We start from the raw sequence: 20,540 nt of genomic DNA on the forward strand, positions 1-20,540 counted from the left end.
GCAGTGATACTGACATGAGTGAAAACCCCAGCAACACTAATGAAGGGCTTAATGGAGTCTAAATGCACTGGTCTTGGAAATGAGAGCGACTATGGCCTAAAGAGTTTGAGAGCACATGGATGCTGGATTAGTCCCCAGACGTTCTTAGCCCAAAACAGGGGCAAGCACTTCTGCTAGTAGTGTACGTTCTTGGTGCACGTCGTCCACTACCTTCACAACAGTCCAAGAGGGTACAAGAGGATATAAGAGGGTACGAGGGGGTTTAAGAGGTTACGAGGGGGTATGAGGGGGTTTAAGAGGCTATCAGAAGGTATTAGAGGGTACGAGGGGGTACGAGAGGGTATAAGACAGCACAAGAGGGTATGAGAGGGTACAAGAGGGTATAAGAGAATATAAGAGGGTATGAGAGGGTTCAAGAGGGTATGAGAGCGTATGAGAGGGTATAAGAAGGCACAAGTGGGTACGAGAGGGTATAAGACGCACAAGAGGGTATAAAAGGGTACAAGAGGGTATGAGAGGATATGAGGGGGTACAAGCAGATATGAGAGGGTACGAGATGGTATAAGACGACACAAGAGGGTATGAGAAGGTACGAGAGGGTATAAGACAGCACAAGAGGGTATGAGAGGGTACAAGAGGGTATAAGAGAATATAAGAGGGTATGAGAGGGTTCAAGAGGGTATGAGAGTGTATGAGAGGGTATAAGAAGGCACAAATGGGTACGAGAGGGTATAAGATGCACAAGAGGGTATAAAAGGGTACGACAGGGTATGAGAGAGTATAAGACGGCACAAGAGGGTATAAAAGGGTACAAGAGGGTATGAGAGGATATGAGGGGGTATAAGCAGGTATGAGAGGGTACGAGATGGTATAAGACGACACAAGAGGGTATGAGAAGGTACGAGAGGGTACGGGAGAGTATAAGATGGCACAAGAGGTTATGAGAGGGTACGAGAGGGCATGAGATGGTACAAGAGGGGAAGAGGGGGTTTATGATGACACAAGAGGGTATGAGAGTGCATGAGATGGTATAAGAGGGTAAACGAAGGTATGAGAGGGTATAAGAGGGTATTGGAGGGTACATGCAGGTAGACAACAAATGTTGAATTCAAAAAGCTGAAGATTCAGCAGCATCAGTGTTTGACATCACTTAAATTAGCCTACCTACCGAATGTCTAGGTGTGGCACCATTCAGGTGACAGATGTCAACTCTTTATAAGGACACCTGGCCAAGCAGCTTTCATGCAGGGCTCCATAGCTCAGTGGTTAGAGCACTGGTCTTGTAAACCAGGGGTCGCGAGTTCAATTCTCGCTGGGGCCTTTCAGAACTTTTAAATGTCCAGAAAAAAAGATGACCAAGGACACCTGAAGCAGTGAAGGACAGAACTTCACCGTTCACAAATCCTTCTAAATACTGCATCCTGTGAAGAAGATTCCAGTGAAATCAGGCTCGTCGTCAGTCTAAGGAATGAGTGGCATTACCTGACAGTGCTGTAATCTTCTGTTCTGTCTTGAAGGTCCACCCTAGTCTATAGTAGGCATCACAATAGTCTATAGTTAGAGACTGTAGTTGATCTTTTGAGGCTAATCCTACAACCCTTCACCAAATGTACATTTTTCACAGAGTTATACAGAGCTCCACATTTTTGGCTGGCAGAAAACATTCAACCGAGCAGTGATACTGACATGAGTGAAAACCCCAGCAACACTAATGAAGGGCTTAATGGAGTCTAAATGCACTGGTCTTGGAAATGAGAGCGACTATGGCCTAAAGAGTTTGAGAGCACATGGATGCTGGATTAGTCCCCAGACGTTCTTAGCCCAAAACAGGGGCAAGCACTTCTGCTAGTAGTGTACGTTCTTGGTGCACGTCGTCCACTACCTTCACAACAGTCCAAGAGGGTACAAGAGGATATAAGAGGGTACGAGGGGGTTTAAGAGGTTACGAGGGGGTATGAGGGGGTTTAAGAGGGTATCAGAAGGTATAAGAGCGTACGAGGGGGTACGAGAGGGTATAAGACAGCACAAGAGGGTATGAGAGGGTACAAGAGGGTATAAGAGAATATAAGAGGGTACGAGAGGGTTCAAGAGGGTATGAGAGCGTATGAGAGGGTATGAGAAGGCACAAGTGGGTACGAGAGGGTATAAGACGCACAAGAGGGTATGAAAGGGTACGACAGGGTATGAGAGAGTATAAGACGGCAAAAGAGGGTATAAAAGGGTACAAGAGGGTATGAGAGGATATGACGGGGTATAAGCAGGTATGAGAGGGTACGAGATGGTATAAGACGACACAAGAGGGTATGAGAAGGTACGAGAGGGTATGAGAGAGTATAAGATGGCACAAGAGGTTATGAGAGGGTACGAGAGGGCATGAGATGGTACAAGAGGGGAAGAGGGGGTTTATGATGACACAAGAGGGTATGAGAGTGCATGAGATGGTATAAGAGGGTAAACGAAGGTATGAGAGGGTATAAGAGGGTATTGGAGGGTACATGCAGGTAGACAACAAATGTTGAATTCAAAAAGCTGAAGATTCAGCAGCATCAGTGTTTGACATCACTTAAATTAGCCTACCTACCGAATGTCTAGGTGTGGCACCATTCAGGTGACAGATGTCAACTCTTTATAAGGACACCTGGCCAAGTAGCTTTCATGCAGGGCTCCATAGCTCAGTGGTTAGAGCACTGGTCTTGTAAACCAGGGGTCGCGAGTTCAATTCTCGCTGGGGCCTTTCAGAGCTTTTAAATGTCCAGAAAAAAAGATGACCAAGGACACCTGAAGCAGGTTAGGACAGAACTTCACCATTCACAAATACTTCTAAATACTGCATCCTGTGAAGAAGATTCCAGTGAAATCAGGCTAGTCGTCAGTCTAAGGAATGAGTGGCATTACCTGACAGTGCTGAAATCTTCTGTTCTGTCTTGAAGGTCCACCCTAGTCTATAGTAGGCATCACAATAGATTATAGTTAGAGACTGTAGTTGATCTTTTGAGGCTAATCCTACAACCCTTCACCAAATGTACATTTTTCACAGAGTTATACAGAGCTCCACATTTTTGGCTGGCAGAAAACATTCAACCGAGCAGTGATACTGACATGAGTGAAAACCCCAGCAACACTAATGAAGGGCTTAATGGAGTCTAAATGCACTGGTCTTGGAAATGAGAGCGACTATGGCCTAAAGAGTTTGAGAGCACATGGATGCTGGATTAGTCCCCAGACGTTCTTAGCCCAAAACAGGGGCAAGCACTTCTGCTAGTAGTGTACGTTCTTGGTGCACGTCGTCCACTACCTTCACAACAGTCCAAGAGGGTACAAGAGGATATAAGAGGGTACGAGGGGGTTTAAGAGGTTACGAGGGGGTATGAGGGGGTTTAAGAGGGTATCAGAGGGTATTAGAGGGTACGAGGGGGTACGAGAGGGTATAAGACAGCACAAGAGGGTATGAGAGGGTACAAGAGGGTATAAGAGAATATAAGAGGGTATGAGAGGGTTCAAGAGGGTATGAGAGCGTATGAGAGGGTATAAGAAGGCACAAGTGGGTACGAGAGGGTATAAGATGCACAAGAGGGTATAAAAGGGTACGACAGGGTATGAGAGAGTATAAGACGGCACAAGAGGGTATAAAAGGGTACAAGAGGGTATGAGAGGATATGAGGGTGTATAAGCAGGTATGAGAGGGTACGAGATGGTATAAGACGACACAAGAGGGTATGAGAAGGTACGAGAGGGTACGGGAGAGTATAAGATGGCACAAGAGGTTATGAGAGGGTACGAGAGGGCATGAGATGGTACAAGAGGGGAAGAGGGGGTTTATGATGACACAAGAGGGTATGAGAGTGCATGAGATGGTTCAAGAGGGTAAACGAAGGTATGAGAGGGTATAAGAGGGTATTGGAGGGTACATGCAGGTAGACAACAAATGTTGAATTCAAAAGGCTGAAGATTCAGCAGCATCAGTGTTTGACATCACTTAAATTAGCCTACCTACCGAATGTCTAGGTGTGGCACCATGCAGGTGACAGATGTCAACTCTTTATAATCACACCTGGCCAAGCAGCTTTCATGCAGGGCTCCATAGCTCAGTGGTTAGAGCACTGGTCTTGTAAACCAGGGGTCGCGAGTTCAATTCTCGCTGGGGCCTTTCAGAACTTTTAAATGTCCAGAAAAAAAGATGACCAAGGACACCTGAAGCAGTGAAGGACAGAACTTCACCGTTCACAAATCCTTCTAAATACTGCATCCTGTGAAGAAGATTCCAGTGAAATCAGGCTCGTCGTCAGTCTAAGGAATGAGTGGCATTACCTGACAGTGCTGTAATCTTCTGTTCTGTCTTGAAGGTCCACCCTAGTCTATAGTAGGCATCACAATAGTCTATAGTTAGAGACTGTAGTTGATCTTTTGAGGCTAATCCTACAACCCTTCACCAAATGTACATTTTTCACAGAGTTATACAGAGCTCCACATTTTTGGCTGGCAGAAAACATTCAACCGAGCAGTGATACTGACATGAGTGAAAACCCCAGCAACACTAATGAAGGGCTTAATGGAGTCTAAATGCACTGGTCTTGGAAATGAGAGCGACTATGGCCTAAAGAGTTTGAGAGCACATGGATGCTGGATTAGTCCCCAGACGTTCTTAGCCCAAAACAGGGGCAAGCACTTCTGCTAGTAGTGTACGTTCTTGGTGCACGTCGTCCACTACCTTCACAACAGTCCAAGAGGGTACAAGAGGATATAAGAGGGTACGAGGGGGTTTAAGAGGTTACGAGGGGGTATGAGGGGGTTTAAATGGGTATCAGAGGGTATTAGAGGGTACGAGGGGGTACGAGAGGGTATAAGACAGCACAAGAGGGTATGAGAGGGTACAAGAGGGTATAAGAGAATATAAGAGGGTATGAGAGGGTTCAAGAGGGTATGAGAGTGTATGAGAGGGTATAAGAAGGCACAAATGGGTACGAGAGGGTATAAGATGCACAAGAGGGTATAAAAGGGTACGACAGGGTATGAGAGAGTATAAGACGGCACAAGAGGGTATAAAAGGGTACAAGAGGGTATGAGAGGATATGAGGGGGTATAAGCAGGTATGAGAGGGTACGAGATGGTATAAGACGACACAAGAGGGTATGAGAAGGTACGAGAGGGTACGGGAGAGTATAAGATGGCACAAGAGGTTATGAGAGGGTACGAGAGGGCATGAGATGGTACAAGAGGGGAAGAGGGGGTTTATGATGACACAAGAGGGTATGAGAGTGCATGAGATGGTATAAGAGGGTAAACGAAGGTATGAGAGGGTATAAGAGGGTATTGGAGGGTACATGCAGGTAGACAACAAATGTTGAATTCAAAAAGCTGAAGATTCAGCAGCATCAGTGTTTGACATCACTTAAATTAGCCTACCTACCGAATGTCTAGGTGTGGCACCATTCAGGTGACAGATGTCAACTCTTTATAAGGACACCTGGCCAAGCAGCTTTCATGCAGGGCTCCATAGCTCAGTGGTTAGAGCACTGGTCTTGTAAACCAGGGGTCGCGAGTTCAATTCTCGCTGGGGCCTTTCAGAACTTTTAAATGTCCAGAAAAAAAGATGACCAAGGACACCTGAAGCAGTGAAGGACAGAACTTCACCGTTCACAAATCCTTCTAAATACTGCATCCTGTGAAGAAGATTCCAGTGAAATCAGGCTCGTCGTCAGTCTAAGGAATGAGTGGCATTACCTGACAGTGCTGTAATCTTCTGTTCTGTCTTGAAGGTCCACCCTAGTCTATAGTAGGCATCACTATAGTCTATAGTTAGAGACTGTAGTTGATCTTTTGAGGCTAATCCTACAACCCTTCACCAAATGTACATTTTTCACAGAGTTATACAGAGCTCCACATTTTTGGCTGGCAGAAAACATTCAACCGAGCAGTGATACTGACATGAGTGAAAACCCCAGCAACACTAATGAAGGGCTTAATGGAGTCTAAATGCACTGGTCTTGGAAATGAGAGCGACTATGGCCTAAAGAGTTTGAGAGCACATGGATGCTGGATTAGTCCCCAGACGTTCTTAGCCCAAAACAGGGGCAAGCACTTCTGCTAGTAGTGTACGTTCTTGGTGCACGTCGTCCACTACCTTCACAACAGTCCAAGAGGGTACAAGAGGATATAAGAGGGTACGAGGGGGTTTAAGAGGTTACGAGGGGGTATGAGGGGGTTTAAGAGGGTATCAGAAGGTATAAGAGCGTACGAGGGGGTACGAGAGGGTATAAGACAGCACAAGAGGGTATGAGAGGGTACAAGAGGGTATAAGAGAATATAAGAGGGTACGAGAGGGTTCAAGAGGGTATGAGAGCGTATGAGAGGGTATGAGAAGGCACAAGTGGGTACGAGAGGGTATAAGACGCACAAGAGGGTATGAAAGGGTACGACAGGGTATGAGAGAGTATAAGACGGCAAAAGAGGGTATAAAAGGGTACAAGAGGGTATGAGAGGATATGACGGGGTATAAGCAGGTATGAGAGGGTACGAGATGGTATAAGACGACACAAGAGGGTATGAGAAGGTACGAGAGGGTATGAGAGAGTATAAGATGGCACAAGAGGTTATGAGAGGGTACGAGAGGGCATGAGATGGTACAAGAGGGGAAGAGGGGGTTTATGATGACACAAGAGGGTATGAGAGTGCATGAGATGGTATAAGAGGGTAAACGAAGGTATGAGAGGGTATAAGAGGGTATTGGAGGGTACATGCAGGTAGACAACAAATGTTGAATTCAAAAAGCTGAAGATTCAGCAGCATCAGTGTTTGACATCACTTAAATTAGCCTACCTACCGAATGTCTAGGTGTGGCACCATTCAGGTGACAGATGTCAACTCTTTATAAGGACACCTGGCCAAGTAGCTTTCATGCAGGGCTCCATAGCTCAGTGGTTAGAGCACTGGTCTTGTAAACCAGGGGTCGCGAGTTCAATTCTCGCTGGGGCCTTTCAGAACTTTTAAATGTCCAGAAAAAAAGATGACCAAGGACACCTGAAGCAGGTTAGGACAGAACTTCACCATTCACAAATACTTCTAAATACTGCATCCTGTGAAGAAGATTCCAGTGAAATCAGGCTAGTCGTCAGTCTAAGGAATGAGTGGCATTACCTGACAGTGCTGTAATCTTCTGTTCTGTCTTGAAGGTCCACCCTAGTCTATAGTAGGCATCACAATAGATTATAGTTAGAGACTGTAGTTGATCTTTTGAGGCTAATCCTACAACCCTTCACCAAATGTACATTTTTCACAGAGTTATACAGAGCTCCACATTTTTGGCTGGCAGAAAACATTCAACCGAGCAGTGATACTGACATGAGTGAAAACCCCAGCAACACTAATGAAGGGCTTAATGGAGTCTAAATGCACTGGTCTTGGAAATGAGAGCGACTATGGCCTAAAGAGTTTGAGAGCACATGGATGCTGGATTAGTCCCCAGACGTTCTTAGCCCAAAACAGGGGCAAGCACTTCTGCTAGTAGTGTACGTTCTTGGTGCACGTCGTCCACTACCTTCACAACAGTCCAAGAGGGTACAAGAGGATATAAGAGGGTACGAGGGGGTTTAAGAGGTTACGAGGGGGTATGAGGGGGTTTAAGAGGGTATCAGAGGGTATTAGAGGGTACGAGGGGGTACGAGAGGGTATAAGACAGCACAAGAGGGTATGAGAGGGTACAAGAGGGTATAAGAGAATATAAGAGGGTATGGGAGGGTTCAAGAGGGTATGAGAGTGTATGAGAGGGTATAAGAAGGCACAAGTGGGTACGAGAGGGTATAAGACGCACAAGAGGGTATAAAACGGTACGGCAGGGTATGAGAGAGTATAAGACGGCAAAAGAGGTTTTAAAAGGGTACAAGAGGGTATGAGAGGATATGAGGGGGTATAAGCAGGTATGAGAGGGTACGAGATGGTATAAGACGACACAAGAGGGTATGAGAAGGTACGAGAGGGTACGGGAGAGTATAAGATGGCACAAGAGGTTATGAGAGGGTACGAGAGGGCATGAGATGGTACAAGAGGGGAAGAGGGGGTTTATGATGACACAAGAGGGTATGAGAGTGCATGAGATGGTATAAGAGGGTAAACGAAGGTATGAGAGGGTATAAGAGGGTATTGGAGGGTACATACAGGTAGACAACAAATGTTGAATTCAAAAAGCTGAAGATTCAGCAGCATCAGTGTTTGACATCACTTAAATTAGCCTACCTACCGAATGTCTAGGTGTGGCACCATGCAGGTGACAGATGTCAACTCTTTATAAGGACACCTGGCCAAGCAGCTTTCATGCAGGGCTCCATAGCTCAGTGGTTAGAGCACTGGTCTTGTAAACCAGGGGTCGCGAGTTCAATTCTCGCTGGGGCCTTTCAGAACTTTTAAATGTCCAGAAAAAAGATGACCAAGGACACCTGAAGCAGTGAAGGACAGAACTTCACCGTTCACAAATCCTTCTAAATACTGCATCCTGTGAAAAGAAGATTCCAGTGAAATCAGGCTAGTCGTCAGTCTAAGGAATGAGTGGCGTTTCCTGACAGTGCTGTAATCTTCTGCTCTGTCTTGAAGGTCCACCCTAGTCTATAGTAGGCATCACTATAGTCTATAGTTAGAGACTGTAGTTGATCTTTTGAGGCAAATCCTACAACCCTTCACCAAATGTACATTTTTCACAGAGTTATACAGAGCTCCACATTTTTGGCTGGCAGAAAACATTCAACCGAGCAGTGATACTGACATGAGTGAAAACCCCAGCAACACTAATGAAGGGCTTAATGGAGTCTAAATGCACTGGTCTTGGAAATGAGAGCGACTATGGCCTAAAGAGTTTGAGAGCACATGGATGCTGGATTAGTCCCCAGACGTTCTTAGCCCAAAACAGGGGCAAGCACTTCTGCTAGTAGTGTACGTTCTTGGTGCACGTCGTCCACTACCTTCACAACAGTCCAAGAGGGTACAAGAGGATATAAGAGGGTACGAGGGGGTTTAAGAGGTTACGAGGGGGTATGAGGGGGTTTAAGAGGGTATCAGAAGGTATTAGAGGGTACGAGGGGGTACGAGAGGGTATAAGACAGCACAAGAGGGTATGAGAGGGTACAAGAGGGTATAAGAGAATATAAGAGGGTATGAGAGGGTTCAAGAGGGTATGAGAGCGTATGAGAGGGTATAAGAAGGCACAAGTGGGTACGAGAGGGTATAAGACGCACAAGAGGGTATAAAAGGGTACAAGAGGGTATGAGAGGATATGAGGGGGTACAAGCAGATATGAGAGGGTACGAGATGGTATAAGACGACACAAGAGGGTATGAGAAGGTACGAGAGGGTACGGGAGAGTATAAGATGGCACAAGAGGTTATGAGAGGGTACAAGAGGGCATGAGATGGTACAAGAGGGGAAGAGGGGGTTTATGATGACACAAGAGGGTATGAGAGTGTATGAGATGGTATAAGAGGGTAAACGAAGGTATGAGAGGGTATAAGAGGGTATTGGAGGGTACATGCAGGTAGACAACAAATGTTGAATTCAAAAAGCTGAAGATTCAGCAGCATCAGTGTTTGACATCACTTAAATTAGCCTACCTACCGAATGTCTAGGTGTGGCACCATTCAGGTGACAGATGTCAACTCTTTATAAGGACACCTGGCCAAGCAGCTTTCATGCAGGGCTCCATAGCTCAGTGGTTAGAGCACTGGTCTTGTAAACCAGGGGTCGCGAGTTCAATTCTCGCTGGGGCCTTTCAGAACTTTTAAATGTCCAGAAAAAAGATGACCAAGGACACCTGAAGCAGTGAAGGACAGAACTTCACCGTTCACAAATCCTTCTAAATACTGCATCCTGTGAAAAGAAGATTCCAGTGAAATCAGGCTAGTCGTCAGTCTAAGGAATGAGTGGCGTTTCCTGACAGTGCTGTAATCTTCTGCTCTGTCTTGAAGGTCCACCCTAGTCTATAGTAGGCATCACTATAGTCTATAGTTAGAGACTGTAGTTGATCTTTTGAGGCAAATCCTACAACCCTTCACCAAATGTACATTTTTCACAGAGTTATACAGAGCTCCACATTTTTGGCTGGCAGAAAACATTCAACCGAGCAGTGATACTGACATGAGTGAAAACCCCAGCAACACTAATGAAGGGCTTAATGGAGTCTAAATGCACTGGTCTTGGAAATGAGAGCGACTATGGCCTAAAGAGTTTGAGAGCACATGGATGCTGGATTAGTCCCCAGACGTTCTTAGCCCAAAACAGGGGCAAGCACTTCTGCTAGTAGTGTACGTTCTTGGTGCACGTCGTCCACTACCTTCACAACAGTCCAAGAGGGTACAAGAGGATATAAGAGGGTACGAGGGGGTTTAAGAGGTTACGAGGGGGTATGAGGGGGTTTAAGAGGGTATCAGAAGGTATTAGAGGGTACGAGGGGGTACGAGAGGGTATAAGACAGCACAAGAGGGTATGAGAGGGTACAAGAGGGTATAAGAGAATATAAGAGGGTATGAGAGGGTTCAAGAGGGTATGAGAGCGTATGAGAGGGTATAAGAAGGCACAAGTGGGTACGAGAGGGTATAAGACGCACAAGAGGGTATAAAAGGGTACAAGAGGGTATGAGTGGATATGAGGGGGTATAAGCAGGTATGAGAGGGTACGAGATGGTATAAGACGACACAAGAGGGTATGAGAAGGTACGAGAGGGTACGGGAGAGTATAAGATGGCACAAGAGGTTATGAGAGGGTACGAGAGGGCATGAGATGGTACAAGAGGGGAAGAGGGGGTTTATGATGACACAAGAGGGTATGAGAGTGCATGAGATGGTATAAGAGGGTAAACGAAGGTATGAGAGGGTATAAGAGGGTATTGGAGGGTACATGCAGGTAGACAACAAATGTTGAATTCAAAAAGCTGAAGATTCAGCAGCATCAGTGTTTGACATCACTTAAATTAGCCTACCTACCGAATGTCTAGGTGTGGCACCATTCAGGTGACAGATGTCAACTCTTTATAATGACACCTGGCCAAGCAGCTTTCAGGCAGGGCTCCATAGCTCAGTGGTTAGAGCACTGGTCTTGTAAACCAGGGGTCGCGAGTTCAATTCTCGCTGGGGCCTTTCAGAACTTTTAAATGTCCAGAAAAAAAGATGACCAAGGACACCTGAAGCAGTGAAGGACAGAACTTCACCGTTCACAAATCCTTCTAAATACTGCATCCTGTGAAGAAGATTCCAGTGAAATCAGGCTCGTCGTCAGTCTAAGGAATGAGTGGCATTTCCTGACAGTGCTGTAATCTTCTGTTCTGTCTTGAAGGTCCACCCTAGTCTATAGTAGGCATCACTATAGTCTATAGTTAGAGACTGTAGTTGATCTTTTGAGGCAAATCCTACAACCCTTCACCAAATGTACATTTTTCACAGAGTTATACAGAGCTCCACATTTTTGGCTGGCAGAAAACATTCAACCGAGCAGTGATACTGACATGAGTGAAAACCCCAGCAACACTAATGAAGGGCTTAATGGAGTCTAAATGCACTGGTCTTGGAAATGAGAGCGACTATGGCCTAAAGAGTTTGAGAGCACATGGATGCTGGATTAGTCCCCAGACGTTCTTAGCCCAAAACAGGGGCAAGCACTTCTGCTAGTAGTGTACGTTCTTGGTGCACGTCGTCCACTACCTTTACAACAGTCCAAGAGGGTACAAGAGGATATAAGAGGGTACGAGGGGGTTTAAGAGGTCACGAGGGGGTATGAGGGGGTTTAAATGGGTATCAGAGGGTATTAGAGGGTACGAGGGGGTACGAGAGGGTATAAGACAGCACAAGAGGGTATGAGAGGGTACAAGAGGGTATAAGAGAATATAAGAGGGTATGAGAGGGTTCAAGAGGGTATGAGAGTGTATGAGAGGGTATAAGAAGGCACAAATGGGTACGAGAGGGTATAAGATGCACAAGAGGGTATAAAAGGGTACGACAGGGAATGAGAGAGTATAAGACGGCACAAGAGGGTTTAAAACGGTAAAAGAGGGTATGAGAGGATATGAGGGGGTATAAGCAGGTGTGAGAGGGTACGAGATGGTATAAGACGACACAAGAGGGTATGAGAAGGTACGAGAGGGTACGGGAGAGTATAAGATGGCAAAAAAGTTTGAGAGCACATGGATGCTGGATTAGTCCCCAGACGTTCTTAGCCCAAAACAGGGGCAAGCACTTCTGCTAGTAGTGTACGTTCTTGGTGCACGTCGTCCACTACCTTCACAACAGTCCAAGAGGGTACAAGAGGATATAAGAGGGTACGAGCGGGTTTAAGAGGTTACGAGGGGGTATGATGGGGTTTAAGAGGGTATCAGAGGGTATAAGAGGGTACGAGGGGGTACGAGAGGGTTCAAGAGGGTATGAGAGCGTATGAGAGGGTATAAGAAGGCACAAGTGGGTACGAGAGGGTATAAGACGCACAAGAGGGTATAAAAGGGTACAAGAGGGTATGAGAGGATATGAGGGGGTACAAGCAGATATGAGAGGGTACGAGATGGTATAAGACGACACAAGAGGGTATGAGAAGGTACGAGAGGGTACGGGAGAGTATAAGATGGCACAAGAGGTTATGAGAGGGTACAAGAGGGCATGAGATGGTACAAGAGGGGAAAAGGGGGTTTAAGATGACACAAGAGGGTATGAGTGTATGAGATGGTATAAGAGGGTAAACGAAGGTATGAGAGGTTATAAGAGGGTATGGGAGGGTACATGCAGGTAGACAACAAATGTTGAATTCAAAAAGCTGAAGATTCAGCAGCATCAGTGTTTGACATCACTTAAATTAGCCTACCTACCGAATGTCTAGGTGTGGCACCATTCAGGTGACAGATGTCAACTCTTTATAAGGACACCTGGCCAAGCAGCTTTAATGCAGGGCTCCATAGCTCAGTGGTTAGAGCACTGGTCTTGTAAACCAGGGGTCGCGAGTTCAATTCTTGCTGGGGCCTTTCAGAACTTTTAAATGTCCAGAAAAAAAGATGACCAAGGACACCTGAAGCAGTGAAGGACAGAACTTCACCATTCACAAATCCTTCTAAATACTGCATCCTGTGAAGAAGATTCCAGTGAAATCAGGCTAGTCGTCAGTCTAAGGAATGAGTGGCATTACCTGACAGTGCTGTAATCTTCTGTTCTGTCTTGAAGGTCCACCCTAGTCTATAGTAGGCATCACAATAGTCTATAGTTAGAGACTGTAGTTGATCTTTTGAGGCTAATCCTACAACCCTTCACCAAATGTACATTTTTCACAGAGTTATACAGAGCTCCACATTTTTGGCTGGCAGAAAACATTCAACCGAGCAGTGATACTGACATGAGTGAAAACCCCAGCAACACTAATGAAGGGCTTAATGGAGTCTAAATGCACTGGTCTTGGAAATGAGAGCGACTATGGCCTAAAGAGTTTGAGAGCACATGGATGCTGGATTAGTCCCCAGACGTTCTTAGCCCAAAACAGGGGCAAGCACTTCTGCTAGTAGTGTACGTTCTTGGTGCACGTCGTCCACTACCTTCACAACAGTCCAAGAGGGTACAAGAGGATATAAGAGGGTACGAGGGGGTTTAAGAGGTTACGAGGGGGTATGAGGGGGTTTAAGAGGGTATCAGAGGGTATAAGAGGGTACGAGGGGGTACGAGAGGGTATAAGACAGCACAAGAGGGTATGAGAGGGTACAAGAGGGTATAAGAGAATATAAGAGGGTACGAGAGGGTTCAAGAGGGTATGAGAGCGTATGAGAGGGTATAAGAAGGCACAAGTGGGTACGAGAGGGTATAAGACGCACAAGAGGGTATAAAAGGGTACAAGAGGGTATGAGAGGATATGAGGGGGTATAAGCAGGTATGAGAGGGTACGAGATGGTATAAGACGACACAAGAGGGTATGAGAAGGTATGAGAGGGTACGGGAGAGTATAAGATGGCACAAGAGGTTATGAGAGGGTACGAGAGGGCATGAGATGGTACAAGAGGGGAAGAGGGGGTTTATGATGACACAAGAGGGTATGAGAGTGTATGAGATGGTATAAGAGGGTAAACGAAGGTATGAGAGGTTATAAGAGGGTATGGGAGGGTACATGCAGGTAGAAGACAAATGTTGAATTCAAAAAGCTGAAGATTCAGCAGCATCAGTGTTTGACATCACTTAAATTAGCCTACCTACCGAATGTCTAGGTGTGGCACCATTCAGGTGACAGATCTCAACTCTTTATAATGACACCTGGTGAATCAGCTTTAATTCAGGGCTCCATAGCTCAGTGGTTAGAGCACTGGTCTTGTAAACCAGGGGTCGCGAGTTCAATTCTCGCTGGGGCCTTTCAGAACTTTTAAATGTCCAGAAAAAAAGATGACCAAGGACACCTGAAGCAGTGAAAGACAGAACTTCACCATTCACAAATCCTTCTAAATACTGCATCCTGTGAAGAAGATTCCAGTGAAATCAGGCTCGTCGTCAGTCCAAGGAATGAGTGGCATTTCCTGATAGTGCTGTCATCTTCTGCTCTCCTCTGCTGGCATTTCCACTTATTTCCACAACATTCAACTGAGCAGAAATACTGACATGAGTGAAAACCCCAGCACCACTAATGAAGGGGTTAAAGGAGTCTAAATGCACTGGTCTTGGAAATGAGGGCGACTGTGGCCTAAAGAGTTTGAGAGCACATGGATGCTGGCTTGGTCCCCAGACATCCTTGGCCCAAAAAAGGGCCACGCACTCCTGCTAGTAGTGTACGTTCTTGGTGCACGTCATCCACTGCCTGCACAACAGTCCAAGAGGGTATGAGAGGGTACAAGGGGGTATAAGAGTATACAAGAGGGTATAAGAGGGCACGAGAGCGTACGAAAGGGTATAAGACAACACAAGAGGGTATGAGAGGGCATAAAAAGGTACGAGAGAGTATAAGAGGCACAGGCAGGTAGAAGACAAATGATGAATTCAAAAAGCTGAAGATTCAGTAGCATCAGTGTTTGACATCACTTAAATTAGCCTACCTACCGAATGTCTAGGTGTGGCACCATTCCGGTGACAGATCTCAACTCTTTATAATGACACCTGGCCAAGCAGCTTTCAGGCAGGGCTCCATAGCTCAGTGGTTAGAGCACTGGTCTTGTAAACCAGGGGTAGCGAGTCCAATTCTCGCTGGGGCCTTCCAGAACTTTTAAATGTCCAGAAAAAAGATGACCAAGGACACCTGAAGCAGTGAAGGACAGAACTTCACCGTTCACAAATCCTTCTAAATACTGCATCCTGTGAAAAGAAGATTCCAGTGAAATCAGGCTAGTCGTCAGTCTAAGGAATGAGTGGCATTTCCTGACAGTGCTGTAATCTTCTGGTCTGTCTTGAAGGTCCACTCTGCCACAATAGTCTATAGTTAGAGACTGTAGTTGATCTTTTGAGGCTAATCCTACAACCCTTCACCAAAAGTACATTTTCCGAGAGGGTAGAATGAGAGGGTAGAAGACGGCACACAAGGGTATGAGAGGGTACAAGAGGGTATAAGAGGATATAAGATGCTATGAGGGGGTTTTAGAGGGTAAGAGGGGGTTTAACAGGGTACGAGAGGGTATAAGAGGAAAAGAGGGGGTTTAAGAGGGTACAAGTGGTAGAAGAGGGTACGAGTGGGACAAGATGTATGAGAGGGAATGAGAGGGTATGGGAGGATATAAGAGGGAACAAGAAGGTATGAGATGGTATGAGAGGTTATAACAGGGTATAAGAGGGCACAATAGGGTATCAGCGGGAATAACATGGCACAAGAGAGTATGAGAGGGTATGCGAGGAAATAAGAGGGTACGAGAGGGCAGGAGAAGGGTATGAGAGGGTATTAGAGGGTATAAGAGGGAACAAAAGGGTATGAGAGCACACGAGAAGGGATGAGAGGGTATAAGAAGGTACGAGAGGGTATGAGAGGGTATAAGCAGGTACGAGAGGGTATGAGAGAGTATAATATGGCCCAAGAGGTTATGAGAGGGTATGAGAGTGCATGAGATGGTATAAGAGGGTAAACGAAGGTATGAGAGGGTATAAGAGGGTATTGGAGGGTACATGCAGGTAGACAACAAATGTTGAATTCAAAAAGCTGAAGATTCAGCAGCATCAGTGTTTGACATCACTTAAATTAGCCTACCTACCGAATGTCTAGGTGTGGCACCATTCAGGTGACAGATGTCAACTCTTTATAAGGACACCTGGCCAAGCAGCTTTCATGCAGGGCTCCATAGCTCAGTGGTTAGAGCACTGGTCTTGTAAACCAGGGGTCGCGAGTTAAATTCTCGCTGGGGCCTTTCAGAACTTTTAAATGTCCAGAAAAAAAGATGACCAAGGACACCTGAAGCAGTGAAGGACAGAACTTCACCGTTCACAAATCCTTCTAAATACTGCATCCTGTGAAGAAGATTCCAGTGAAATCAGGCTAGTTGTCAGTCTAAGGAATGAGTGGCATTACCTGACAGTGCTGTAATCTTCTGTTCTGTCTTGAAGGTCCACCCTAGTCTATAGTAGGCATCACAATAGTCTATAGTTAGAGACTGTAGTTGATCTTTTGAGGCTAATCCTACAACCCTTCACCAAATGTACATTTTTCACAGAGTTATACAGAGCTCCACATTTTTGGCTGGCAGAAAACATTCAACCGAGCAGTGATACTGACATGAGTGAAAACCCCAGCAACACTAATGAAGGGCTTAATGGAGTCTAAATGCACTGGTCTTGGAAATGAGAGCGACTATGGCCTAAAGAGTTTGAGAGCACATGGATGCTGGATTAGTCCCCAGACGTTCTTAGCCCAAAACAGGGGCAAGCACTTCTGCTAGTAGTGTACGTTCTTGTTGCACGTCGTCCACTACCTTCACAACAGTCCAAGAGGGTACAAGAGGATATAAGAGGGTGCAAGGGGGTTTAAGAGGTTACGAGGGGGTATGAGGGGGTTTAAGAGGGTATCAGAGGGTATAAGAGGGTACGAGGGGGTACGAGAGGGTATAAGACAGCACAAGAGGGTATGAGAGGGTACAAGAGGGTATAAGAGAATATAAGAGGGTATGAGAGGGTTCAAGAGGGTATGAGAGCGTATGAGAGGGTATAAGAAGGCACAAGTGGGTACGAGAGGGTATAAGACGCACAAGAGGGTATAAAAGGGTACGACAGGGTATGAGAGAGTATAAGATGGCACAAGAGGGTATAAAAGGGTACAAGAGGGTATGAGAGGATATAAGGGGGGTATAAGCAGGTATGAGAGGGTACGAGATGGTATAAGACAACACAAGAGGGTATGAGAAGGTACGAGAGGGTATGGGAGAGTATAAGATGGCCCAAGAGGTTATGAGAGGGTACGAGAGGGCATGAGATGGTATAAGAGGGGAAGAGGGGGTTTATGATGACACAAGAGGGTATGAGAGTGCATGAGATGGTATAAGAGGGTAAACAAAGGTATGAGAGGGTATAAGAGGGTATGGGAGGGTACATGCAGGTAGACAACAAATGTTGAATTCAAAAAGCTGAAGATTCAGCAGCATCAGTGTTTGACATCACTTAAATTAGCCTACCTACCGAATGTCTAGGTGTGGCACCATTCAGGTGACAGATCTCAACTCTTTATAATGACACCTGGCCATGCAGCTTTCATGCAGGGCTCCATAGCTCAGTGGTTAGAGCACTGGTCTCGTAAACCAGGGGTCGCGAGTTCAATTCTCGCTGGGGCCTTTCAGAACTTTTAAAAGTCCAGAAAAAAGATGACCAAGGACACCTGAAGCAGTGAAGGACAGAACTTCACCGTTCACAAATCCTTCTAAATACTGCATCCTGTGAAAAGAAGATTCCAGTGAAATCAGGCTAGTCGTCAGTCTAAGGAATGAGTGGCATTTCCTGACAGTGCTGTAATCTTCTGCTCTGTCTTGAAGGTCCACTCTGCCACAATAGTCTATAGTTAGAGACTGTAGTTGATCTTTTGAGGCTAATCCTACAACCCTTCACCAAAAGTACATTTTCCGAGAGGGTAGAATGAGAGGGTAGAAGACGGCACACAAGGGTATGAGAGGGTACAAGAGGGTATAAGAGGATATAAGATGCTATGAGGGGGTTTTAGAGGGTAAGAGGGGGTTTAACAGGGTACGAGAGGGTATAAGAGGAAAAGAGGGGGTTTAAGAGGGTACAAGTGGTAGAAGAGGGTACGAGTGGGACAAGATGTATGAGAGGGAATGAGAGGGTATGGGAGGATATAAGAGGGAACAAGAAGGTATGAGATGGTATGAGAGGTTATAACAGGGTATAAGAGGGCACAATAGGGTATCAGCGGGAATAACATGGCACAAGAGAGTATGAGAGGGTATGCGAGGAAATAAGAGGGTACGAGAGGGAAGGAGAAGGGTATGAGAGGGTATTAGAGGGTATAAGAGGGAACAAAAGGGTATGAGAGCACACGAGAAGGGATGAGAGGGTATAAGAAGGTACGAGAGGGTATGAGAGGGTATAAGCAGGTACGAGAGGGTATGAGAGAGTATAAGATGGCCCAAGAGGTTATGAGAGGGTATGAGAGTGCATGAGATGGTATAAGAGGGTAAACGAAGGTATGAGAGGGTATAAGAGGGTATTGGAGGGTACATGCAGGTAGACAACAAATGTTGAATTCAAAAAGCTGAAGATTCAGCAGCATCAGTGTTTGACATCACTTAAATTAGCCTACCTACCGAATGTCTAGGTGTGGCACCATTCAGGTGACAGATGTCAACTCTTTATAATGACACCTGGCCAAGCAGCTTTCATGCAGGGCTCCATAGCTCAGTGGTTAGAGCACTGGTCTTGTAAACCAGGGGTCGCGAGTTAAATTCTCGCTGGGGCCTTTCAGAACTCTTAAATGTCCAGAAAAAAAGATGACCAAGGACACCTGAAGCAGTGAAGGACAGAACTTCACCGTTCACAAATCCTTCTAAATACTGCATCCTGTGAAGAAGATTCCAGTGAAATCAGGCTAGTTGTCAGTCTAAGGAATGAGTGGCATTACCTGACAGTGCTGTAATCTTCTGTTCTGTCTTGAAGGTCCACCCTAGTCTATAGTAGGCATCACAATAGTCTATAGTTAGAGACTGTAGTTGATCTTTTGAGGCTAATCCTACAACCCTTCACCAAATGTACATTTTTCACAGAGTTATACAGAGCTCCACATTTTTGGCTGGCAGAAAACATTCAACCGAGCAGTGATACTGACATGAGTGAAAACCCCAGCAACACTAATGAAGGGCTTAATGGAGTCTAAATGCACTGGTCTTGGAAATGAGAGCGACTATGGCCTAAAGAGTTTGAGAGCACATGGATGCTGGATTAGTCCCCAGACGTTCTTAGCCCAAAACAGGGGCAAGCACTTCTGCTAGTAGTGTACGTTCTTGTTGCACGTCGTCCACTACCTTCACAACAGTCCAAGAGGGTACAAGAGGATATAAGAGGGTGCGAGGGGGTTTAAGAGGTTACGAGGGGGTATGAGGGGGTTTAAGAGGGTATCAGAGGGTATAAGAGGGTACGAGGGGGTACGAGAGGGTATAAGACAGCACAAGAGGGTATGAGAGGGTACAAGAGGGTATAAGAGAATATAAGAGGGTATGAGAGGGTTCAAGAGGGTATGAGAGCGTATGAGAGGGTATAAGAAGGCACAAGTGGGTACGAGAGGGTATAAGACGCACAAGAGGGTATAAAAGGGTACGACAGGGTATGAGAGAGTATAAGATGGCACAAGAGGGTATAAAAGGGTACAAGAGGGTATGAGAGGATATAAGGGGGGTATAAGCAGGTATGAGAGGGTACGAGATGGTATAAGACAACACAAGAGGGTATGAGAAGGTACGAGAGGGTATGGGAGAGTATAAGATGGCCCAAGAGGTTATGAGAGGGTACGAGAGGGCATGAGATGGTATAAGAGGGGAAGAGGGGGTTTATGATGACACAAGAGGGTATGAGAGTGCATGAGATGGTATAAGAGGGTAAACAAAGGTATGAGAGGGTATAAGAGGGTATGGGAGGGTACATGCAGGTAGACAACAAATGTTGAATTCAAAAAGCTGAAGATTCAGCAGCATCAGTGTTTGACATCACTTAAATTAGCCTACCTACCGAATGTCTAGGTGTGACACCATTCAGGTGACAGATCTCAACTCTTTATAATGACACCTGGCCATGCAGCTTTCATGCAGGGCTCCATAGCTCAGTGGTTAGAGCACTGGTCTCGTAAACCAGGGGTCGCGAGTTCAATTCTCGCTGGGGCCTTTCAGAACTTTTAAAAGTCCAGAAAAAAGATGACCAAGGACACCTGAAGCAGTGAAGGACAGAACTTCACCGTTCACAAATCCTTCTAAATACTGCATCCTGTGAAAAGAAGATTCCAGTGAAATCAGGCTAGTCGTCAGTCTAAGGAATGAGTGGCATTTCCTGACAGTGCTGTAATCTTCTGCTCTCCTCTGCTGGCATTTCCACTTATTTCCACAACATTCAACCGAGCAGTGATACTGACATGAGTGAAAACCCCAGCAACAC

At 45.8% G+C, this 20,540-nt stretch overlaps 15 non-coding genes across 15 annotated transcripts; all 15 read left to right on the forward strand.

Moving 5' to 3' along the window:
* Nucleotides 1-1,248: 1,248 nt before the first annotated feature.
* On the forward strand, nucleotides 1,249-1,321 carry trnat-ugu (transfer RNA threonine (anticodon UGU)). Its single transcript has one exon. It is a non-coding gene; the product is annotated as a tRNA-Thr (tRNA).
* A 1,340-nt stretch (nucleotides 1,322-2,661) lies between these two features.
* Nucleotides 2,662-2,734, forward strand: trnat-ugu (transfer RNA threonine (anticodon UGU)). The gene has a single exon. It is a non-coding gene; the product is annotated as a tRNA-Thr (tRNA).
* Nucleotides 2,735-4,074: 1,340 nt separating this feature from the next.
* On the forward strand, nucleotides 4,075-4,147 carry trnat-ugu (transfer RNA threonine (anticodon UGU)). The gene has a single exon. It is a non-coding gene; the product is annotated as a tRNA-Thr (tRNA).
* A 1,340-nt stretch (nucleotides 4,148-5,487) lies between these two features.
* On the forward strand, nucleotides 5,488-5,560 carry trnat-ugu (transfer RNA threonine (anticodon UGU)). The gene has a single exon. It is a non-coding gene; the product is annotated as a tRNA-Thr (tRNA).
* Nucleotides 5,561-6,900: 1,340 nt separating this feature from the next.
* Nucleotides 6,901-6,973, forward strand: trnat-ugu (transfer RNA threonine (anticodon UGU)). Its single transcript has one exon. It is a non-coding gene; the product is annotated as a tRNA-Thr (tRNA).
* A 1,340-nt stretch (nucleotides 6,974-8,313) lies between these two features.
* Nucleotides 8,314-8,386, forward strand: trnat-ugu (transfer RNA threonine (anticodon UGU)). Its single transcript has one exon. It is a non-coding gene; the product is annotated as a tRNA-Thr (tRNA).
* Nucleotides 8,387-9,677: 1,291 nt separating this feature from the next.
* Nucleotides 9,678-9,750, forward strand: trnat-ugu (transfer RNA threonine (anticodon UGU)). Its single transcript has one exon. It is a non-coding gene; the product is annotated as a tRNA-Thr (tRNA).
* Nucleotides 9,751-11,041: 1,291 nt separating this feature from the next.
* trnat-ugu (transfer RNA threonine (anticodon UGU)) lies at nucleotides 11,042-11,114 on the forward strand. The gene has a single exon. It is a non-coding gene; the product is annotated as a tRNA-Thr (tRNA).
* Nucleotides 11,115-12,906: 1,792 nt separating this feature from the next.
* On the forward strand, nucleotides 12,907-12,979 carry trnat-ugu (transfer RNA threonine (anticodon UGU)). Its single transcript has one exon. It is a non-coding gene; the product is annotated as a tRNA-Thr (tRNA).
* Nucleotides 12,980-14,269: 1,290 nt separating this feature from the next.
* Nucleotides 14,270-14,342, forward strand: trnat-ugu (transfer RNA threonine (anticodon UGU)). The gene has a single exon. It is a non-coding gene; the product is annotated as a tRNA-Thr (tRNA).
* Nucleotides 14,343-15,100: 758 nt separating this feature from the next.
* trnat-ugu (transfer RNA threonine (anticodon UGU)) lies at nucleotides 15,101-15,173 on the forward strand. Its single transcript has one exon. It is a non-coding gene; the product is annotated as a tRNA-Thr (tRNA).
* Nucleotides 15,174-16,236: 1,063 nt separating this feature from the next.
* On the forward strand, nucleotides 16,237-16,309 carry trnat-ugu (transfer RNA threonine (anticodon UGU)). The gene has a single exon. It is a non-coding gene; the product is annotated as a tRNA-Thr (tRNA).
* A 1,341-nt stretch (nucleotides 16,310-17,650) lies between these two features.
* trnat-cgu (transfer RNA threonine (anticodon CGU)) lies at nucleotides 17,651-17,723 on the forward strand. The gene has a single exon. It is a non-coding gene; the product is annotated as a tRNA-Thr (tRNA).
* A 1,063-nt stretch (nucleotides 17,724-18,786) lies between these two features.
* Nucleotides 18,787-18,859, forward strand: trnat-ugu (transfer RNA threonine (anticodon UGU)). The gene has a single exon. It is a non-coding gene; the product is annotated as a tRNA-Thr (tRNA).
* Nucleotides 18,860-20,200: 1,341 nt separating this feature from the next.
* Nucleotides 20,201-20,273, forward strand: trnat-cgu (transfer RNA threonine (anticodon CGU)). The gene has a single exon. It is a non-coding gene; the product is annotated as a tRNA-Thr (tRNA).
* The last annotated feature ends 267 nt before the right edge of the window (nucleotides 20,274-20,540 follow it).

The sequence above is a fragment of the Salminus brasiliensis genome, chromosome 1 (assembly GCF_030463535.1).
Source record: "Salminus brasiliensis chromosome 1, fSalBra1.hap2, whole genome shotgun sequence".
In the NCBI taxonomy this organism is placed as follows: domain Eukaryota; kingdom Metazoa; phylum Chordata; class Actinopteri; order Characiformes; family Bryconidae; genus Salminus; species Salminus brasiliensis.